The sequence below is a fragment of the Prionailurus viverrinus genome, chromosome C1, assembly GCF_022837055.1.
Source record: "Prionailurus viverrinus isolate Anna chromosome C1, UM_Priviv_1.0, whole genome shotgun sequence".
Taxonomy (NCBI): Eukaryota; Metazoa; Chordata; class Mammalia; order Carnivora; family Felidae; genus Prionailurus; species Prionailurus viverrinus.
Genome location: NC_062568.1, coordinates 30,178,401 through 30,200,039, shown reverse-complemented (window position 1 = coordinate 30,200,039; position 21,639 = coordinate 30,178,401). Strand labels below are relative to the sequence as shown.

Sequence of the window (21,639 nt, the reverse complement as noted above, 5' to 3'; positions counted from 1 at the left end):
TGAAAGTTGAAAGGCTGTCTGATTCCCTGTGCTGTCTGGGGAGGAAAACAAAGGGTGAACTGGCAGTGAAGGTTAATGCCATCATCACACTTTTATATTACTATTACAGCCTACTAACTGATATCCTTGCTCCCACCCTTGACCCTCTCCCCACCCCCACCACTTGGTAAATCCCATACATCAGTCAGAGAGATCACTTTCAAGTATAAATCAGATCACCATACTTTCCTACATTGGTTTCCCATTACATTTAACATCTCTTTATTTTTGATATTTATCCTTCTTCATGTTTGCCAAGTTTCTTGGATCTGTGGCTTGATGTCTTCTATCAGCTTTGGAAATTTCTCAAGCCATCATCTCTTCAAATATTTATTCTTTCTCCTCTCTCCCCCCTCCTCTCTCTCATCTCCTCTCTCTCATCTCCTCTCTCTCCCCTTCCTCTCTCTCCTCTCTCCCCCCTCCTCTCTCTTCTTTCTCCCCTCTCTCCCACCTCCTCGATCTCTTCTCTTCCCCCTCCTTTCTCTTGGACTCTGATTATGCCTATCTTAGATCATTTTGCATCATTATACAGATCTCAGATGAAGGCTAAGTATCTGAGCACTGGTAAGATTTCAGAGATCTGCCTGTATTTCACAGCCAAGTCACCTGCTTCCTGAACTCTGGATTATCCCTCCCTTTACAGCCTAGCAGCCCACTTTTGAGTTCACCAGGGTGTTCTCTTTGCTCTCCCATCTTACATGTATGCTTTGGGAGATCTCTTGCAGCCATGCCTCCCTGCCTTTAGCCTCTGGAGGGTGGCAGTTGCCCTGTACTCTGTGAAACCTGAGTGCCTTCAGTTTTCTCTCAATTCTCCTGCTTCCCACCTCCCCCCGCCCCCTCCTGCTCTGTCTTTCTCATCTAAGAGTCCATGTGCATGAAGAGTTTTTTCCAGATCTCTTTCCCTACCCCTAGTTTTAGGGTATTACCCTACTTTTAGGGTATTACCCTCAGCACTCAGTGAAGTTTGATGGGGAAGAGTTTGAGGAAAGTGCAGTCCAGCTTTGTATTTTAATTTGTGACATCAGCCCATATTAAATGTTTGTTGAAAGTTGGTCTGGTTTCTCCTTACTCCATCTCCGTTCATTTCAGTTAGAGATGAGAACAGCTGTTACCACGTCTCTCTTATAAAGGACTTCTACTTAATGGAGTTTAGTTCACTTAAGTTTCTTTACATACTCAGCATCTGATGAATTTTTAAAAAACTATAATGATATAGCTTATATGGCCTGCTTTGGATTTTAGAATGAGAGTGAAGGTCTCTTAGAACTTTCTAGATGAAGCCTTACAGTTACCTACCTTGCTCCACCCTGTCTCCCAGCCTGGAATCCTACCATTCCTCCTGGGTTCATTGTGCTCCAACTTCCCTGACCTTTCTGTCCCTCTTTCTGTCCCTGAACATCCCAAGCTCATTTCTGCCACCTGTGCATGTGTTGTCCTCTGTGTGGGATGTTTGTTCCCTTAACCTTTCATGTCTGACTCCTTCAAATCATTCAGGTTCCAGCAAAAATGTTATATTATCAGTCCTCTCTGATCACTTTAAAATACCAATGCCCAAATCGCCTCTGCAACTCCTTATTCCCTTGGCCTGTATTATTTTTTTTCATAGCACTTCTCACTATCTCAGTTTATGTATGCATGTATGTATGTGTGTGTGTGTGTGTGTGTGTGTGTATAGTCTATGTATATTTGTATTGTCTGTCTTCCCTCAACTAAAATATATATTCTAAAAGGGGAGGAATTTTATCTGTCTTGTTCAGCAATGAATCATAGTGCCTGGAACTCTGTCTGGCACATAGTAAACACTCAATAAATATATACATGTAGTTATAAATGAATAATATTCTCCTAATCTTTCTTTTGTGTTTATGGGTGCAATACTGCTTAAAAACCTATACATTTTGCTTCTAAAAAATGGGCATGAGCTGAAGACAATGTATTTGCAAAGCCTGAAGAATTGTGTAAAACTCGCCATAGTGGACGTGCTGGGTGAATGCTCAGTTCCCTTTCCCACTGGATACAATATAATTTTTACTTTTGCATTCTGAAGATAATATGCAGCCGAGGCCTGTCAGATCCCCATATGCTCTCTGTAAGGTGCTGCTATCACCACAATAGAAAGCACAGGAAGCACCAAGACCAGGATTCATCCTGTTCAGATGAGGGTATGCTTCTTCCTCATAGGGTTTCTGTGCTTCAAAAAGCATGGCTAGCCCCATAGGTTAAAGTAAGAGAACAGTATGAGCCCCACTGCTTGGTCACTGCCCATACATGAAACTGAGCTGGAAACCAGGAGTGAAGCCTGGGGTGTATGGCTATTTTGTAACTGATTTCTCAGAAATCAGCTGAAAGAGCAGAAGACTTTTTCTTTTGGAAGAAAACTCTGACATTGCTGAGTTTGTTTTTTTGTTCTAATTAGATGGGACCTATCCTTACATCTTACAAACTCAAAGAAACAAGAGCCATGTGCATTGAGGGTTATAATTTTGTAGTCTTTTTACAAAGTGGAAAATAATCTGATTTTAAAGCTGAATGAAAATCTCAGCCCCCAGAAAGATTTGTTAAATGTAGGACTTATTCAGAAGACATATAATAGGAGTTTTAGTAAATTTGGAGACGTTTCTCATAAGGCAGCACCTTGTTAGGACTTTGCCTCAAATGAAAGGGCACCTCAGACTCCTGACTTTAAATTATTTATATGTTGCCCATAAAAATGCTGTTGTTACTTGTTTTTCTCTAGGTTAAAGAGGTTCACTTATGAGGAGAGGACACAAGAGGGAAAAGATAGGGGTGACATCGAGAGTAACCAAACCACATTCTCTGGGCTTGAAGGAATTTCAGGTCCTGTTTATGTCCAACCTCATTACTTGGAGGGAGCGAATTCTGCCTGGATGCTCTTATGAGAGCTGGCTGTTCACAGCCATGAGATATTCTTTCTTTTAGTAGACGCTGCTGAGATCCTGGTGTTGCAGTGTAGCCAGAAGACAACTTCCAAAATGGGGTTTCACCTTTGAAGTTAGACTCCAAAGAGAAAATGCTAAGAAGGAAAAAGTTTGGTAGAGAAATAGGCAGTGTTTCCTTCTTGATTGTCTTCTGGCTTAATGGTTGCACTTTGTAAACAAATTTCTATGTGCTAAAGTGATAGGGCAGTGGTGGGCAGTTAGAAGGCACTCAGGAGGTTTTGTATTGTTTTGTTTTCTCAACTTGAGTGCAATTTACTTCACTTCTCTGAAGGACTTAAAGGGGGTAACCTTTATTTTAATGATTCCCATTCCGGACTACACACTGAAACCACTGGGAATCTAAAAAATATATATCTATACTCTTGGTCTGAGGTGCTTCTTGGGCCTTGGAAGTTTTAAACTTCCTCTGGTGATTCCATAGGCTGAGAACCTGTAATGAAAGGTGAGGACCAATAATCACAGCCACCCAGTCTGAGAAAAGGAGACACCTAGGATGAGAAGGATTTTCCAGGGCCTCTCCTCCAATTTTAATGTGCAAGCAAGTTGCCTGGGGATCTTGTTAGAGTGCAGGTTCTTATTCAGTGCATCTGGGGTGGGGCCCAAGATTCTGCACTTCTAACCTTTCTGTGCTTCCAGGAGAGGATTGCCAAGTGTCAGGGAACCCAGTGTGGATTCAACACTCCTGGGATGGTAATGTCCATCTACACATTGCTGAGGAACCATCCAGGGCCCTCTCTGGATCAGTTAACTGATGCCCTTGGTGGTAGGTTATATAACATATAATATTTATATATATACTTAAATATTTATTTATATTTAAATATATATTTATTTATAATTATGTATATATTTATATATTAATATTTCTATAATGTATATAATATATATTTATATTTATATATATTTAAATTTATATTTATATATAATTTATATATATAACTTATATAGATGTAATATGTGTGTGTATGTGTGTGTATATATTTATTTATTTTGACATTTTAAAAAATGTTTATTTTTGAGAGAGAGAGAGAGTGAGCATAAGCAGGGGAGGGGCTCAAGTGCACAAACTGTGAGATCAGGACCTGAGTCAAAGCCAGAAGCCCAACCGACTGAGCCACCCAGGCACCCTGTGTGTTTTTATTTTTAAATAATGGTGATGGTGAGAGCTGATATTAGACACTATGTGCCACATGCTATATTAATACTATATAAAGATTATTTCATTTAATCTTTATGATACTTTTATAAGATAGGCATTATTACCATCCCATGTCGTAGATGGAGAAACTGAGGTTTAGAGAGTTTAATTTATTTAAAGTTATACCACCAATAAGTGGAAGAGTTACTTTGTTCAAATCAAGATTCAAACAAGATCCACACGTTGCACTTTGTTCATATAGTTCTTGTCTTTCTTAATTTATAAAAGTCTCCTCCCTTTTTTATTGTTTGCTTATTTTTACAAACAAAGCCAGTTTATTCATTTGCTCTTGGAAAGGGTCCAGTTTTCTCTACATGCCACTCTCTACCACCACTCTCTCCTTGGAGTGAGTGCTCTCAAGATCATATTGGATATCAGAGGGCTGTTGATGAATACTACATGAGATCAAAGAGATTGAGATATTCTGGTGATACTTATTTCAAATAACTTTATCCAGTCTAGAGTGATTTGATCAAGTTAACAGCTCAGTTGTGTGTGGGGGTGGAGGAGGTCTTCATTAATAATATTCTAAACAATTTTCAAAATTAAAAAAAAATTTTTTAATGTTTATTTACTTTTGAGGGAGAGAGAGCACAAGCAGGGGAAGGGCAGAGAGAGAGGGGGACACAGAATCTGAAGCAGGCTCCAGGCTCTGAGCTGTGAGCAGAGTCTGACACAGGGCTCGAAGTCATGGACTATGAGATCATGACCTGAGCCAAAGTCAGATGCTTAACCAACTGAGCCACCAGGCGGCCCCCTTTTTTTAATTAAAAAAAATTTTTTTAACTAAACAATTTTTAAAAACAATAGCCTCCCAGATTCTATTTCTGGTGAAACTCTTCATGGCTCGGTCTTTTCCTCCTGACTCCTGAGGACCCTGTTTCCCTGCCAGAGAACACGAGGTTAAAGCTCATGTTTCTAGTTCGTTCGCACACATGGAAGACCAGAGCAAATGGAAGTAATAAGGAGAGATACAGCACATAAACTGTCTCCTTCCTGATTTCCTTTAGATTCTATTATGCATTAGATCTCATGGATGTTTATAATGTGAACAAGTGATGAGGGAGTTTTCAAATTTTAGAGTGCTTACAACTTCTATGGGGAATGTGAAGAGTAAAAATTAAATCCTGGGATTAAACCCCAGATAACTTGCTCCAATGGCTTTGTTTTTTCAGTGACACCATAGATTGGGGGGTGGGGGAGAATGTGGCCTATGGACCATTTGAAAGAAACACTGACCTAATGATTTATTGTAAATAAATTGTGTGCTCAGTTGCTTCCAAAGTTTAATAGTTGCCTTTGCTGCTATGTAATGACTTTGATCAGTCAACTGAAGCTTAGTTTTTGAATGTGCCTGTGGACCAAGTTTCTAGCTTGAAATCATTGTGTTCTTTGAGCACCTAGCACAAGCAGAAGATACAAAACTGTTTACAGAGAGAAAATACAAATAGCTGAACTGTTGAACTCTACCTCAGGACTCTCAACCCAATATCCCGAGTTGCTGACAAAAAAAATCTGACTTTGTAGATTATGTAGACTGAAATGTCAAATGGGGCTTTCTTCTTGGATGGGGCCCTTACTTCCATCATGATTTGGCAGACTGTGTCTCTCTCTAGGTTACTTGAGTAACACAGTTGAGTTTTTCTCCTTCAGGTAACCTATGCCATACCCCTGGATACAGGCCCATAACTGATGCATGCAAGACTTTCTATAAAATAGAAAGGAACACATTATTGAATGTGTTTTGTTCTAATTAAACAAAATATTTATCAGATGTGTTAGGGGAATAGCCATTGTTACTCATATAAGGTCCCTTCTTATCCCAAGGTCTGTAATTGCTGTTTGTTATTTGATTTTGGGTAGCTGCTTACTCTCATTTACTGAACTTGCCCTGGTAGTCACATAATGAGTATTATTATGATATTAGCTGTAGGTCAGTCACTTTGATGTTAGCTGTAGGTCATTGTTTCAAGGGGTCTTTCCTGATCTGTTTGTCTGTATCGGGTGCCCTGCCCCTGGTTGCTCCTGCAGCCCTCTGTGCACACCCACATCACAGCATTGGTCACACTGTAGTATAATTCCCATTTGCTCTCCTATCTGTCCACCAGGCAGCATGCTGCTTGACAGTGGAGACTGTGTATCTCCAGGGCTGGTCACCATGCACTGATTGAGTGGCCACTCTGTCAGTATTTGCTACATGAATAAATGAACAAACAACCTTGATATAAGGGACATATGATTGCCCTTTGGATGTTAAACTATGAAATCAATATGTCATAAATAAGAACTGAGTGATAATAATAATCATAATAATTGTTAATATATAATTAATTATTAAATATTATTAACAGTCAACTATTATTAATATTTACTGCTGAGTGCCAGACCTTGTTATAAGATTTTTACATATTTTAAATTCTTTTTAATGTTTGTTTATTTTTGAGACACACACACACACACACACACACACACACACAGAGTGTGAGTGGAGAAGGGGCAGAGAGAGAGGGAGACACAGAATCCAAAGCAGACTCCAGGATCTGAGCCGTCAGCACAGAGCCTGATGTGGGCCTCAAACCCATGAACTGTGAGATCATGACCTGAGCCGAAGTCGGACAAGTCAACTAATTTTCTCATTAGCTTAGATTTTTTTTCTTTCTATAATTTATTTTTTTATAATTTACATCCAAGTTAGCACATGGTACAACAATGATTTCAGGAGTAGTTTCCTTAAGCCGCTTACCCATTTAGCCCATCCCCCCTCTCACAACCACTCCAGTAACCCTCTGCTTGTTCTCCATATTTAAGAGTCTGTAATGTTTTGTCCCCCTCCCTGTTTTTATATTATTTTTGCTTCCCTTCCCTTATGTTCATCTGTTTTGTATCTTAAAGTAGCTTAGATTTTTTTTTTATTAGAAGTTAGTATAGATATGTTTACACACACATGGTTCTTTTTCATAACATTTAGCAGTATTGATTATGTATTATGTTTCAACTAGCAGTCACACTTTTATTTAGTAGTTAGTAGAGGGGACTTTGCTTCCCACGTGGGATCTACATTTCATCTCCAGCTTCAGTAACTCACCCCAGAAGACCAACACCTTCTGAGGCTGGACCAGCTGCTTTTCCACCTAGGTGAGGACCAAGTACCCTACTAGAATCAAGATTTAGTCCATAGAGGAGTGACATCAGTAAGATGGTGAAATGGGAGTTTTCTCCTGTCTTTTCCCCCAGAGAACACCAATTTTAACAATTATCCATGGGTAAGAGTGACTTATGGGAATCCAAGAGTCCAGTGAAGAAATCCCACCATACCATTAGAACAAAAACAACAACAAATCCAGGACTGTATGCATTGAAGAGAGTGAGAGGAACAGTTTCACTTTATCACCATCATCCTTCCCCCAAGGTGGTACAGCTTAGTGCCAAGACAGACCTTCTTGACTCATGATTTATCCCATGGGGGAAGGTGAGAGTATATGAGTGGGTACTTGGCTTTCCCAGCTGTGTGGACGCTGCCATAGAGGCCTGCTTCTTTCTCACCCCATACAGAATACTGAAGAATGTTGCACAATCTGGGTGCAGGGAAGGGCTGGGAGAAGCAGCCAGGGCTCTGAGGGGGCATCAGTAGGACATGGATCCTACCAACCATGAGCTACAAGAAAACACAGGATTCAGCAAGATCAGGAAAACAATACTTGAACTAAATGAGAGATTTACAGAGAGATAGAGATAATAATAATAATTAAAAAAAGAGGCAAACAGAAATTCTGGAGCTGAAGAATATAATGAATGGAATCAGGAACAAGACAGGGATGCCCACTGTCATCACTGCTATTCAACATAGTACTAGAAGTCCTAGCCAAACAATTAGGCAAGAAAAAGAAACAAAAGGCATCCAAACTGGAAAGAAAGAAGTAAAATTGTCCATGCATATGACATGGTCTTATGTGTAGAAAACCCTGAAGACTCTACCAAAACATTTTTAGAACTAATCAATGAATTCAGTAAAGTTGCAGGATATAAAATCAATGTACAAAAATCAGTTGTGTTGCTATATACTAACAAGCTATCAGAAAGAGAGATTAAGAAACAATCCATTTATAATAGCATTGAAAACAATAAAATACTAAGGAATAAATTTAACCAAAGAAGCGAAGATCTAAACACTGGGGGGGTGGGGGGGAAGCTATTGTTGAAAAATTGAGGAAGGCAGAAATAAATGGAAAGTTATCCCACATTCATGGATTGGAAGAATTAGTGTTGTTAAAATGTTCATACTACCAGAGCAATCTACAAATTCAATGCAATCCCTAACAAAATTCCATTGGCAATTTTCACAGAAATAGAAAAAAAATCTTAAAATTTTCACAAAACCAAAAAAAGACCCTGAATAGGCAATGCAATTTTGAGAAAAAACAAAGCTGGAGGTGTCACACTTCCTGATTTCAAACTATTTACAAAGCTATAGCAATCAAAACAATATGACAGTGGCATGAAAACAGACCCACAGACCAATGGAACAGAATTGAAAGCCCAGATATAACTCATGCATATATGGTCAACTAATGTTTGACGGAGTGCCAAGAGCACACAATGGAGAAAGGATAGTGTCTTCGATAAATGGTTTAGGGAAACCCGAATGAAATTGTACCTTTACACCACTCACAAAAATGAACTCAAAATGTATTAAAGACTTAAACGTAAAACTTGAATCCATAAAGCCAGAATAAAAGGGAGAAAACTCCTTGTCATTGGTCTTGGCAATGATTTTTTTGGGTATGAAACAAAAAGCACAGGCAACAAAAGGAAGAATAAACAGGTGGTATTACTTCAAACTAAGCTTCTTCACAGTGAAGGAAACAGTCAATAAAGTGAAAAGTCAAACTACAGAATGGGAGAAAATATTTGCAAACCATGCGTCTAATAGGGAGTTAATATACAATTATATCAGGAATTCATGCACCTGAATAGCAAAAATAAATAAAACTCCAGTAATTTGATTAACTAATGAGCAAAGGGTCTGAATAGACATATTTTTATAAAACCTACAGATAGTCAACAGGTAATTGAAAAGGTACCCAACATCACTAGTCATCAGGGAAATGGAAATCAAAACCACAGTGAGATACCTCACACCTGTTAGGATAGCTGTTATCAAAAAGTCAAAAGTGTTGGCAAGGATATGAAGAAAAGGGTACCCTTGTACACTGTTCATGGGAATATAAATTGGTGTAGCCACTGTGGAAAACTGTAATTTCCTCAAAAAATTAAACATAGAGCCACCATAGGATCCAACAATCCTTCTGGGTATATATCTGAAGGTGATGAAATTAGTCCCTTGAAGAGATATCCTAACTCCCATATTTATTGCAGCATTATTCACTATAGACAGGATATGGAAATAACCTAAGTGTCCATCAACAGGTGAATGTAAACACACACACACAGGCACACACAGGAATACTATTCAGCCATGAGAAAGTAGGAAATCCTGCCATTTGCAACAACACAGTTGAATCTAGAAGGCATTTTGCTTAGCCAGATAAAGACAAATATTGTATGATCCTACTTATATGTAGAATGTACAAAAGAAAAAAAATTGAACTCCTAGAAACAGAGAACATAATGGTGATTACCAGGGGTTGGAGGCTGGTAGAATGGGAAATGCTGGTTAAAGGGTACAGACCTTCAGTTATAAGATGAATAAGCTCTGAGGATCTAATTTACAGCATGGTGACTATAGTTAGCATTACTGAGTTGTGTAGTTGAAATTTGCTAAAAGAGTAGACCTCAAGTGTTCTCACAACACACACACAGAAGCGTGGTAACTATGTGAGATGATGGATGTGTTAATTAACCTGATTGTGGTACTCGTTTAACAAAACATACCTATGTAAAACAATCACATTGTACACCTTAAATATATAATTTTATTTTTCAGTTATACTTCAATAAAGCTGAAAAATAGTAAGATCAGTAATAAATTCTTGATTATTTGCTTTTTCACCCACTGGACTTCTGGCTTTTTCAAAGTAAAGAAAATGGGGTTTACTGTTAGTCAAATGAATAAGTGAACTACCAGAATTTCAGGAAGTAAATAAGGTTAGTGAAATGTAAATTTTTTATAAGGTTTTCTCAGGACATGAGCAGACACTAAAAATTCTTCTTTTTAGGAAGAATTAATGGCTGCCCAAATTAACTCATTTGAGGTATTTCAACACGTATCCTCTCCATTCTCCACCTCTAATAAAAAAAAAACTATCCTAATAACTTTATTCTTCATTCCAGATATTGCTGTGGTTCAAGTATAGCTATCTATAGGAGAGAAAACACATTGACCCCTTAATGTCTCTTAGATGTTTTTTTTTTTAATTTCTGGTTGTTGTTATTTTAGTTTATTTATTTTTAGAGAGAGTGTGTGTGCATGCAAGTGGGGGAGGGGCAGAGAGAGAAGGAGTGAGAGAATCCCAAGCAGGCTCCATGCTGTCAGCACAGAGCCCAACTCGGGACTCGATCTCACGAATTATGAGATGACCCGAGCTGAGATCAAGAGTCAGATGCTTAACCAACTGACCCACCCAGGTTCTCCAATGTCTCTTAATTTAAAAAAAAAAAGGCTATTCAAGTCTTTTTTCAAGGGCTAGAAGCAAAGTGAAGATGTTAGGGAAATGGAAGAACAGACAATGGCAATTTAGGGAAACATTCTTATGCTCAGCTGGTGTCTGGTGCTGCTGCCTCCTCTGCTTTCCCAAACTGCAAAGAGAACGTGCAGGAAGTTGAGCTTTGGAGGCCCATTGGCATCTGCACTATGTTGCTGGTGACTAGGTCTGTGTTAGAGCCCTTGACTTAGAACCCAGAGATTACAGCTGGCCAGCTGGCTTTTTGTCTGTCTACTGTGTGTCTTTCTTCTGACCTCATTCCACAAATGATTTAAAGTAGCTAGAGTTGCCGGATGACAATACTTCCTTTTATTTTCTCTTTTTAAAGATAAGTCCAAAACACTTCTCAGAAGATGAGTCTCTGCCGTTGGGTTCAACTCAAGAACCGATATTTCCTCCGGAACTAATGGTAAGGCAAAGTTGAGCTTCTTTTAGAGCAATTCCTTGTGAGATGTTTAGGAAGGGTATTTGCTTATAGGTCTTATCAAAAGCTGATTGACAAGTAGGTAATATCCATCTGTCATTGCTAGCCCAAAGTCTGAGTATGGGACTAAGGCAGAGATGTGTGAATGAGGGTGGAGCCATCAGGAGGGGACAGTTGACTATAAAAAGCAACAGAGAGTATGTTAAGAAAATGTCGTGAAATGACATCACAACATTTATAAATATAGACATGTTTTCTACTTCCAGCTTTGTTGAAGTTTAGTCTTCCATAGAATTATTTAACAAAATTAAGCATATTAAAATATTTCTTTTTTTTTTAATTTTAGAGAGAGAGAGCATGAGCAGGGGAAAGGGGCAGAAGTAGAGAGAAAGAGAGAGAGAGAGAGAGAGAGAGAGAGAGAGAGAATCCCAACCAGGCTCCACATGGAGCCTGATGCAGGGCTCATTCACACAACCCTGGGATCATAACCCAAGCTGAAAACAAGAGTTGGACGCTCAACCAACTGAGCCACCCAGGCACCCCACATGTTAAAATATTTCTAAACATTGAAGAAGAGGGAGAGAATATTCAAACCAGGAAAAACTGAGAGCCAAAGCACACCATTGCAAATGACCATGAAACTCTGTGTTGCACCACCTGGCCAATGGGGAGGAAGGAAAATGCAGAAGGCTGCATACCCTCCACAAGCCCACAGGAGGAAGCATCCTGGGACCCTGGGAGGAACACTTCTTAGAACTGAGAGAAATGGATCACTTGGGTCTTTATATAACACTTAAAACATTACACCTAATGGTTATTTTTTTATAATTTAAAATTTTTAATGTAAAATTAAAGGCAACAAAGTGTATTTTTTTAATCTAGGAATATTGACTAGAGGAAGCTGAATGGAAGGCACAAGACTACAAAGTAGAAGCTTTAAGTGATGTCACTTGATTCACCCAAGAAATTGTATTAGTTTGCTGTTAATTGGAGGAATCTACACTTGGCTTTATTTTTTCCTCTTTTGACTGCCTGGTGACAGTATGTCATACATGATGTTAATCTTCTATTCTCAGAAGCTGGATATAACCCCTCTGGTTCTTAGTTGACTCCATCTATTATGAGAAAACACCCTCATAAGCAATATTGAGAGAAAATTACTCTTCAGAAGCAATATTAAGAAAATTTTGTGACTCTTATTAAAGTGATCATACTAATTTCTATATCACATGAAGAATATACTTGGCTTCTAGTCTAGTGTGGTCAGCTGGTTGTAGCATGGGATTAATGAGGCCAGTATGCTTCAGGTGCCCTTCAGGTATAGAAAATTTATTCAGAGAAATCCTTTTAGTTGTATGCTCTCTAGCCAATAATCTTGTAACTGTTTGTCACAAGGGAAATCAAGAAAAAGAATGCCTGGGTGATTACCTACAATCACTAAGATGACTACAAGGCAGTCTTCCCCACGTTCCTCCAACCCACTGAGCCCTTTTCCTGTGATGACCTATTTCACAATAATCTTGTGGAGTGGCTGCCATCATCATGTTATACGTGAGAGAAATGAAGCTGAATCCAGAGAACAAAGTCAACTACATGAAGGTGACCCTCAACAAGTGGGAGAAATGCTCTACTAAGAGAAAATATGTTCACCTCATTACGAGCTTTCTGCACACCACCTAGTCAAACAACAGACAGAAACAAAATAACTGAGCGGTGTTAAAATCTTCTACAGCTCTGTGCTCTACTTACAATTCTTCTCCAAGCTCACAAGCCATTAACAGTCAGCCTGGGGGATGCCCAGCTAGCCTATGTGTTTTTAATTTGGGTTGTTTCCTTCTATTCTATGGCTTTTAGGCACAGGGTTGTTGCCCCCACTCTGACCCTTCTAAGACCCTTCTGGCCTATTTTAAATATCTACAATGGTTCTACTTTTCAGGACCCTGTTCAGTGTCATAGCCTTGCAGACAAGTATGAGAGTGCTATAGAAGATCTTCATTCTAGACATCCCTGCAGCACACTAAACTATGAGGTTAGTGGCTTTTTTTTTTTTTAATTCAAAAGCCAGTGGCTCCTTTACCTGGACACTCCACTTATCTCTTAGTGATTCTCAAGCTTTAGAAGCTCAAGCTTCCCTTTTGGTGAACTTAATCTTTCTTTAATGTTAATTAAAATTTCAAACTCAATGAAGAATCAGAACTAAAAATAAAACTAGCAATGGCAGTTTTTTAAAAATGTCTTTTTGTGTTTTGCTCTGTGTCCTTGTACCACGGACATGAATGAGCTGGCTAGCTTGCCACATGCTCTCTGCCCTTGGCATTGTGGAAGCTAGACACAACCAGAGCCACATTCCAGGTCAAGGCCATGGGGCTGTTTTGATTTCATTTATAAAGGAGCAGAAAACACAGCCTTTGGAAGCTGGTGAGAATGCAGTCACAGTTTTCTAAAAGAGCTATTGATTTGCTTTTTTTTTTAATAAACATAAATGTTTGCTCCCCCAGTCTCATTTTCCAGGTGTCATTTAGAGTTGAATCAAAGTAAGTTCTAAGAGTTATTCAAGCTCTCCTAATGAAAGCTAACTATTAGAACAGAATTCCTCATGACTTTCAAATGGAATGTTCTACCACAACATCATGAAGCCAGCCTGTTAGTAAACTGGATAAGATTTGATGTGTTTTTCCTTGAAATTACTATCGAGAAACTTTTATTATCGAGAAATTTTATTAAGTCAAGAACATGACAAGGCTTTTTAAAGCATCAGTTCATTGAATCTGTTGGGTTTAGTTGTAAAAGCTTACAGTATGTCATAGCGAACATTGCAGTTGGTATATATATCTTGAGATTTTAGGTTCAATATGTTCAAAAATTCAAGGACACCAAACTCCATTGAAAGCGATGATATTGAAAGTTTAAAAACCTGCTATCTTTCCTGGTGTTCTGCAAAATATGGCAGTTGCAACCTTTGGCTTATAAATACCCTAACATTGCTTTGACAATGCAATAAACCTCAGAAAGGAGCAACAACAAATTAATGAGCATCCAGATCACCCAAAGAAAAGCGATAATCTTTACACAGCTGCTAATCATAAAAGGGAGCTTGTTATTATAGATTGCAAGGCCGAGTTTGGGAAGCAGTTTATCTTCCTCACAGATGTGTTTTCTTCTTGTTTTCCTGTGTTTTTTCATACACTATCTCACATATCTACATTGCTAGAGCAACTTCAGCACTCAAAACAAGCATTTTTTTCCCCAAATCAGTTCATTTGCTTTGAAAGCATTTCGACACAGCTTTGGGAGATCACCAATTTAAAGAGACAAATCCTTTCCCCCATGGTACCTTCAGCAACATAACAAGGAGAAGCAAGGAGTCAAGTACAGCCTCTTTCACCAGTAGATTCATCCCAACTGACTGACCCTCCCCAACCAAAAAAAGGGTTGTATCTTCAGCTAATATAATCAATTGTGTATTTGTTATAGAATAGGAGAAAAATATATTTTGTGGGATTTTTTCTTCACTCTTTCCTCAGGCCTCACACAGCAGGGTTTCAGAAGGCTTTTTTTTGAATACTATGAAGTATTTCATTATTGAGAATAAAAACTATTATGTCATAGAAAACTCTCAGAAACTTTACAGATATGTAAGAATGTGTTTCCTTAATGTTGAAGCTTATAAAGTACCTGGAATTTTGCTCTTCAGGATGGAAAAAATCTCATAGGATTTAAAAAAATAATTTATTGTCATGTTACAGTGTAGTCTTGGCTTCGGGAGTAGATTCCTGTGATTCATCACTTACATACAACACCCAGTGCTCATCCCAGCAAGTGCTCTCCGGCGGGCATCTCATAGGATTTTTTTTTTTTTAAGATGTGGGTTGGAGCACCTGTGTGACTAGGTTAGTTAAGCATCTGACTCTTGATCTCAGCTCATGTCTTGATCCCACAGTCGTGATCAAGTCCCACACTGGGCTCCACACTAGGTGTGAAGCCTACTTAAAATAAAAAAATAAAATAACGTAATGTAACGTAATAAAAAAGTGTGGGTGATTTTCACTCAAGTTGAAAGCCCAGCACAGAATCACAGCATAGTACTTTGGGAGTATTTTACAGAAGGAGTTAATCCCTACCACATGGAACATGAAAAACCATACTTGATGGAGTCCCCATACATTTTTTTTTTTCTCTTAATCACCTTCTCAGCTCCTCAAAGGAGAAAGACAAAAGGCCTGCTGGGAGCATTTGTTCCTGAGGACAGAGCGATGAGCTGTGTCTGTGGGGCTGGTGTGTGTTGGGGCTGCGTCAGATCCCTGTTCATGCCTGAACCCCCCCCAGTTCCTCTCAGCTTCCCTCTTTGACTCTACCTTTATGGCCTGACGTCAGTCTTTATTTAATGGTGTCAAGGCCAAGTTCTAAATTATTTTTCTTCATAATCTTCTGCTTTCTAGTTTATAAATTCAGGATGAACACAACCTCCCCCCAAATTAGCCAATATTCCTTTTCCATGCATTGTATTATAGTAACTACAAAATTGAAGTTTACATTTAAATGAAATAATTATGGACACTAGAATAAAAAATGCGTATCAGTAAATGTATATTTTGTAGAACAGTAAATTAAAAAATTTTTAAAAATTTACATCCAAGTTAATTAGCATATAGTATAATAATGATTTCAGGAGTAGAATCCAGTGATTCATTCCCTAAATATAACACCCAGTGCTCATGCCAACAGTAGTGACCCTTGCTCATTTAGTCCATCCCCCCTCCCACAATCCCTCCAGCAACCCTCAGTTCTCTATATTTAAGAGTCTCTTATGTTTTGTCCCCCTCCCTGTTTTTATATTATTTTTGCTTCCCTTACTTTATGTTCATCTGTTTTATGTCTTAAATTCCACATATGAGTGAACTCATATGATATTTGTCTTTCTCTGACTGATTTTGCATAGCATAATATACTCTAGTTCCATCCACGTTGTTGCAAATCACAAGATTTCATTCTTTTTGATTACCAAGTAATACTCTACTGTATATGTACCACATCTTCTTTATCCATACATCTGTCGATGGACATTTTTTGGCTATTGTCAATAGCATTGCTATGAACATTGGGGTGCATATGTTCCTTTGAAACAGCATACTGTATCCTTTGGATAAATACCTAGTAGTGCAATTGCTGGGTCGTAGGGTAGTTCAATTTTTAATTTTTTGAGGAGCCTCCATATGTTTTCTAGAGTGGCTGCACCAGTTTGCATTCCCACCAGCAGTGCAAAAGGGGTCCCCTTTCTCCGCATCCTCGCCAATATCTGTTGTTGCCTGAGTTGTTCATGTTAGGCATTCTGACTGGTATGAGGTGGTATCTTACTGTGATTTTAATTTGTATTGCCCTGATGATGAGTGATGTTGAACATTTTTTCATGTGTCTGTTAGTCATCTGGATGTCTTCTTTGGAAAAGGGTCTATTCATGTTTTTTGCCCATTTCTTCACTTGATTATTTGTTTTTTGGGTGTTGAGTTTGATAAGTTCTTTATAGATTTTGAATACTAACCCTTCATCTGATATGTCCTTTGCAAATATCTTCTCCCGTTCCATCAGTTGCCTTTTAGTTTTGCTGATTGTTTCCTTCACTGTGCAGGAGCTTTTTATTTTGCTGAGGTCCCAATAATTCATTTTTGCTTTTGTTTCCCTTGTCTCCAGAGACATGTTGAGTAAGAGTTGCTGTGGCCAATGTCAAAGAGGTTTTTGCCTGCTTTTTACTCTAGGATTTTGATGGCTTCCTGTCTTACGTTTAGGTCTTCCATTCATTTTGAATTTATTTTTGTGTATGGTGTTAAGAATGTAGAGCAGTAAATTTTGTATGAAATAAGAATAAGTTCATAGCATCCCACACATGTATCTTGTGCCAAGTTAATTTTAGGAATCTCTCTACTTTCTGCATATAATTGTCAGTCAACATTTGGCTGATATTTTTCTTTTTATCAGTTATATTATAAAGACAGTAGGTTTTAATTTTTTACAAATAACCAGTAAAAATGCTGAATATGTTTTCAAATTATACTTGCCACTTTCCATTTCTCTCTTTATGTTCCAGGCCTGCTCCTGCCTGGACAGCCTCTGATCTATCTCCAGCCAAAGGTTTATTTTTTGAGTCCCTCAAGTAGATTGACAGTGATCCAAGACCACTCTTCTGTAGTCCAGTGAGCGTCAGAGGCTATGGGAGAAGTGTGTTTCTCAGTTATCTTTATGTGAGTTTCCTCATTGCTGCTTGAGTGACAATTTTCCTCGAATTTCCACTGCCCACACTGCTGTCACCAGCCCCCTTAGCAGCCATAGCCTTCATGCTGTTCTCTGAGCTTGGCCTCTGTTCTTTCCCTTATAAACCCCTCCTTTTTCATACATCCAGTTCTTCTTCTCCCAATAACCAACCAACTGAGAAAGCTAACAACTCTCTCATATTTGAAATACTGGGGAAAATATTATGTTTCTTAATCGCCACTTTGTTTAATGATGCATATTTAAGGTATTTATAGAACCAGTAGCAAGACAGTTTATTCCATAGGTCTCTAAGAAAGAGTAATATTAGTAAATCATTTATCAAAGTGCAGGTCCCTTTGTCTTCATTCTTTTTTTTTTTTTAATATTTATTTATTTTTGAGAGAGAGAGAGACCGACCAAGCACGAGTGGGGAAGAGGTAGAGAGAGAGGGAGACACAGAATCTGAAACAGGCTCCAGGCTCTGAGCTGTCAGCACAGAGTCCAACGTGGGACTCGAACCCACAGACTACGAGATCATGACCTGAGCCAAAGTCGGTTTTTAACTGACGGAGCCACCCAGGTGCCTCATTTCCTTTTAATGTTTGTTTATTTCTAAGAGGGAGAGAGAGAGAGAGAGAGAGAGAGAGAGAGAGAGAGAGAGAGAGAGAAACCGAGCACAAGCAGGGAAATGGCAGAGAGAGAGGATCCTTGTTTTCATTCTTTATCAGGACTGTCCAAGTTATGAGTTTTACCAATTATTTCTTCGCTTCCTTACTTTGCATAGGAAAAGAAGAACCCTTTTGTTGACAGCATGCCCTCAGTATTTTATAAAACATAGTCATGATACCATCATGCTCTTCTGAAAAATATTATATATTTCATTGCTTAGATGTAACGGTAAAATAATTTTGATAATAAAATTTAAAGAAATAATGAGCATTAAAAGGATATAATTTTACATTTTCAGGAAAAAGTCTTTATATTCACTTATATAAATGGAATTTTCATTAGAGATATTTGTGTTCTGTATTCAGAAAACGTGGGCAAAAAATAACAGCATCATAACTATACATGCCAGTTTGCCTGCTGTATTTTTGAAATGGGTTTATTGTCCTGGTGTTATTATTAAGAGTGACTCTTTTCAGTTTCAAAAGTGTTCTGGTTTTGGTGTTAATTATATAGCTGCTCTCTTATGGGAGATGTGCATCATATTATAAATTATAAAAGTGATTATAAAAATGATATGTTCCGTGGGGGGCACCTGGGTGGCCCAGTCAGTTAAGTGTCCAGCTCTTTATTTTGGCTCAGGTCATGATCTCACAGTTTGTGGGTTTGAGCCCTGTGTCAGGGTCTGTGCTGACAAGCATGGAGGCTGCTTGGGATTTTCTCTCTCCTCCCTCTCTGCCCCTCTCTGCTCGTGCTGTATCTCAAAAATAAATAAACATTAAAAAAATAAAAAAATAAAATGATATGTTGGTTATTGATTAAACAGAGTGTAGACTCAAAGCAGCTTCCTCAAGACCCAGTTGAGCATCGCATCATGCATCTGTCTGGTATTAAGCATGCCACAGGCTAAGCCATTTACTGTGATGACATGCCTACAGTGGACCAGGAACTTTTCTTGACTTTTGTAACAAGTTTAAGAGCTCATGCTAAGATTGTGTAAGTGCTAAAGTTCCTAATAGGCATTAATGATTGCCTTTTCGTCTAAGTCATATTAGTGATAAGTAATGGTACAAAGAGGATTGGCTGTTTGTTGGCGATATCCAATGCAAATTAGAGGGGAACTTAGATCAAAATGTAGGATTTACTACAATTTGTCCTTCCATATACAGTTGACCCTTGAACCGCACAGGTTTGAACTGAGCAGGTCCACTTACTTGCGGATTTTTTTTGTACCAGGACTATAAAAACGTTTTCTTTCCTTTATCTTACTTTATTGTAAAAATATAGTATATAACACATATTACATACAAATATGTGTTAATCCACTGTTGATGTTATCAGTCAGGCTTCTGGTCAACAGTAGGCCCTTAGTAGTTAAATTTTAGAAGAGTTGAAAGTTACATGCAAATTTTCAATGGTGTAGGGGGTCAGTTCTCCTAACTCCTGCATTGCTCAAGGGTCAACTTCATTCAAGTTCAAGTAATAGCTTCATTATCCCAGGAATTTTTTTCCCAGTTGTCTAGTAGAGAACTATTGGAGCAGCCCCTAGATGTATCTTACCACTTGAATATCTTATTCTCCAATTAAACATGTTCTCCATGGACTTCATGCTAGGGGGCTTCTCTGAGGACCTGCTTTGTGTGTTCTCATCTAGGTCTGTTGATCTGTCAGAAGCTCCCAGCCTTCCAGGCATGGTAGACATTGTGACTGAGGAACATGGTGGTGTAAACTCTTTCTGCCTTTTAATTCAACATGAGAAACTTCTGATGACAAAAGAGGTACTGCATTTTGCTTTCTCTTTCAAAAATAATTTCCTCAGTTAATGGCATTGCATGTTTTCTTAAAGATGGCATCAAATTTGGTACATTATAAAAGATGCCAATAATTCCTCAAAACACTGTATTCTAATGGTGAATGAATTCAAATATATTCATTTTCCATATAAGTCAAGAAGTTGACTAGTTGTATAAAAGATACTTATTGTTTTTTATTTTCTAGTAGTAAAATAGTGTGCTAACAAATATGAAAGGGTAAATGAGGAGAGAATAATAACTTTTATTTGCTAATCTCTCCCTTAAAAATTCCCCACCATTGCCCTAATCTCAACGCATCCAAAATCCAAGCTCAAGTGATATGTCCACCATGAAGCCTTTTTCTTATCCTTTAATACAGTTCTGTCTCCCTCTCAGAACTCAGTGTGACTCATTCATTTATACTGACATGAATTCAACAGACATTTTTAAATGAGCACCTAATATGGCTGGCCACCATAGCTGAGCAAGACCCATATGGTCTGTAAGCTTATAGAGCTTAAAGACAAGAAGAAAAGGCAAAGTGGACCTTTAATGTGCTTCCTACTTTGTATTAAGTTTATTTATTTATTTCTTTGTCTTATGTGTTTCCCCTACCTAGTAAAAGTCCTTGAGTGAGACCCCATGTGTGATTCATCTGTATATTCCACACATTGCTTCCCATGTAGCAAGGTGGAGGGACAATGATAGCACTGTTGCCGTTTGAAAGTTTCAGATGATTCAAAACGATTTGGCTGTTATATCTTAGGTTTTCAGAAAATGCAGCAGGGGCAGTGTTCAGTAGGTTTTCTGCCGAACTCAGATTTCTCAGTTTAATGTTTACCCAAAAGAGCTTCATCATTTGACATAGTCCCTACCTCTGGCTCTTGCTGGCTGATTTAGTTGATAAAAATGAAAGTTTGATGACTGTGAAGTCAAGGTTGAAATTCTCCCAAAGCAGGGCTGTGTGGGACTGGCAGAAGACAATGAGAATTATGGCCTTTGCAAAATGTTAATTAAACAAGCAAAACCATTCTGAGATGCACCATAGGACTTCGTCTGTGTGGTGTGGGTATGTTGATTATGAGCATCACAAAGACATGTATGTGTGCCAGGTCACAGAGGCAAAGCTAGGCATCTGTGCAGAGTGGAGAGCATTGTGAATGCCTTTGTAAGTTTTTTTTTTTTTAATTTTTTAAATGTTTACTTATTTTGAGAGAGAAAGAGACAGAGCATGAGCAGGGGAGGGGCAGAGAGAGAAAGAGAGGGAGACATAGAATCTGAAGCAGGCTCCGGGCACCCAGCTGTCAGCACAGAGCCCGACCAACCATGAGATCATGACCTAAGCCAAAGTTGGATGCTTAACCGACCGAGCCACCCAGGCGCCCACCTTTGTTAGTTTAATTCTTTTTTTTTTTTAACTTTTTAAAAATGTTTATTTTTGAGAGACAGAATGCGAGTGGGTTAGGGGCAGAGAGAGAGGGAGACACAGAAGCAGAAGCAGGCTCCAGGCTCTGAGCTGTCAGCACAGAGCCCGACGCAGGGCTCAAACCCACGAGCTGTGAGATCATGACCTGAGCCAAAGTCGGATGTGCAACCGACTGAGCCACCCAGGTGCCCCAGTTTAATTCTTTTTTTAATTATGCCTTTAAAA

The 21,639-nt window shown here is 38.6% G+C and overlaps 1 pseudogene; it reads left to right on the top strand.

Moving 5' to 3' along the window:
* LOC125171585 (aldehyde oxidase 4-like) overlaps positions 1-21,639 on the top strand; it is a 236,979-nt pseudogene that overhangs the window by 931 nt on the left and 214,409 nt on the right.